The sequence below is a fragment of the Nematolebias whitei genome, chromosome 23, assembly GCF_014905685.2.
Source record: "Nematolebias whitei isolate Nwh7 chromosome 23, NemWhi1, whole genome shotgun sequence".
Lineage (NCBI taxonomy): Eukaryota > Metazoa > Chordata > Actinopteri > Cyprinodontiformes > Rivulidae > Nematolebias > Nematolebias whitei.
Window position 1 is genome coordinate 4628375 of NC_056520.1, and position 2892 is coordinate 4631266.

The following is a 2892-nucleotide window of genomic DNA, read 5'->3' on the forward strand; positions in this document are numbered from 1 at the left end:
AAACCCACCCACACAGACCAGTATTTGCAGTTTGACTCCCATCACCCTTTGGAGCACAAGTTAGGAGTCATCAGGACTCTGTACCACAGAGCAGACAGCGTCCCCACTAGCTCAGGAGCCAGGCAGAAGGAGAAATCCCACACAAGACAGGCTCTAGAGCAATGTGGATATCCTAACTGGGCCTTCCTGAAAGCAGAGAAGAAACCCAAACAGGACTCCAGTCAGCCAACAGGTGAAAAGGAGGAACCCAGACCCAGACCAGTGGTCATTCCATATGTTGAGGGAGTATCAGAGAAACTGAGACGTTTATTTTCTAAACATAACGTCCCAGTGGCTTTTAAACCCCAAAATACATTAAAGTCTGGTTCATCCCAAAGATCCAGTCCCCCGGCACAAACAGAGTAATGTTGTGTATGCTGTTCAGTGTCAGGAGGGTGATCAGTCTTACATCGGGGAAACAAAACAACCACTGGCCAAAAGGATGGACCAGCACAGAAGATCAACATCATCAGGCCAGGACTCTGCGGTCTACACTCATCTCCAGGCCAGCGGTCACTCTTTCAGGGATGAAGATGTTCACATCCTGGACAGAGAGGAACGATGGTTTGAGAGAGGAGTAAAGGAGGCCGTCTTTGTGAAAAGAAATCGTCCATCGTTAAACAGGGGTGGAGCCTCCGGGTTCAACTGTCCCCCTCTTACAATGCTGTGATTGCTAGTATCACTCAGCCCTCTGTGAATAGTAAACAGCCATCAGTGTGCTAATGATCCATTGTTAGGCTGATGGTCCTTCTTGAGCGTGTGATCAGCTGGTTTTGGTTGTCAGCAGCAAACTGGTTGATCCACTCTGAGAAGGTGCTATTTAAGAGACTGAGCTGAATACAGCACCTCAGACTGAGAAAGTCCTCAGGATGAGACAAAACGTTTCTACAGTTTTTTGTTGTTTTGATTTTTTATTTTTTTTGTTTGTTTGTTTTTTAATGTCCCTCCATATCTTTTCTAACATCGGTCATGTATCTCTTTTTACATTTTAGTCTTAGAAAGATGCAAAATACTGGAAAAACAGGAAATAATATTTGTAACTACCGATCTGGTTGTTATAAATATGACAGTTCTATTTATTTGTATGTGCCCCCCTAAAAAACACCTTGGCCACCCCTTGCAAAAAAGTCTAGCGCCGCCTCTGGTTAGGGGTGGAGTCGAACTCAGTTACCAAAAGTAGCCAAAATTTAAAAACTGTGTCTGAGCTACGGGTCTTTTTCAGCTGATACATTAACTCGAGTCTGATACCAGATATATTTTCTTGGTTGCAGGTTCATGAACAAGAGTTTGATCCATCTTATTTGATGTTCTGTTGCTTTTACCACATCAGAATCAATAACGATAGAATGACCCAACCTTCTTTCTGGCTTCAAAGTTAGCCAGCTGGCAAGAGAAGTCTACACTCAATGATGTATTTATCAGGGGTTTTTTTTTAAGAAAAAAATTACAAAAGATACAAAATTTCACATTTAAATTGTCTTTGGGGACCAGATTTGGCCCACGGCTCTTGAGTTTGACATGCCTGGGTATGAGGTGGGGGTACAAAGTGGTGAAACAATGTATCATTGGACAAATATAATTGTGTATCATCAGCATAGCAATGAAAATGTATCGCATGCTGTTTAATAACGTTACCTAATGGATGCATATATAAAGTAAAGAATAATGGTCCAAGCACTGAACCGTGAGGAACTCCACGACTAACTTTGGTGTATGAAGATTCATTATTTACATTTACGTGCTGTGGATGAGTGGTTAGAGCAGCTGTCCTCTGATGGGAGAGTTGGGGGTTTGATTCCACCAGCATGTTGCAGTGTCCCTGGGAAAGACACTGAACCCATCACTGTCTCCCACGTGTGTCTCAGCAGCACATGAATCATCCAGAGGCAGGTCTGCTCCAGCTACTGGTCCTTTTGAATGTGGTCAAAATGATAAAACGGTTTAACGAAGATGGCGAACAAATGGAAAAGTTCCAGAAAGCACCAGGAGAGAGATATGTCTCTAACCGCTCATCCTCCGCCCAGTTACTCTGGGAGTCAGTCGATTGTAACCATAGAAACAAAAACTCCTAAATGTGCCCAAGCTGAGAGGGAGGGCAGCAAAATACAAACTGGATAAACAACAAAGATTTCTTGTCAATATATTTGTAAATTTATATTAATTTTTCACAATAATCTCTTTGTTTTTTTGCCTTTGGCTCCATTTTTTTTCTGACTACTTCCTGTTATGTTTTACTCACACGTCAGATTATAGGTTACATTTAATGCTAAAAACACATGATGCCAATGAGTTTGTTAAAAAATACGTTCAGGAAAGAAAACCTGTATCACACACATCAATAGACAAAACAACAAGCAGCAGGGATTAGTCTTAATCTGGAGTATCTATCAGGTTCAATGGGAACACCTCGTCTGTTAACACTGACACCTCACAGATTAATGTGTAATCTGCTTGTTGGGAGATTAAACAAAACAATTTGTGTGTTTAAGGTGGGGGACTGCTTTACTTGGACATCAAGCTTGGACTCTGTGCCCCGTAATCTCTGTTCTACTAAAAGTTGTTGTTTGTGACACAAGAAAACTCACAATTACTTTAAAATAATATATATGTTCATAACATTTTTCACTTAGGACGTTGCCGTTATTTTACAGGTAAAAGCAGAAAATTAATGGTCATCCTGGTTTTTATGTCTTTAAGACATGTTTTTAGTCTAAGCAGCTGATTGGATTTATTGAGTTTCATGGACAAATATAACTGTGTATCATCAGCATAACAGTGAAAATTTATCCCATGCTGTTTAATAACTTTACCCAATGGCAGTGTATATAGGTAAAGATATATATATATATCTAT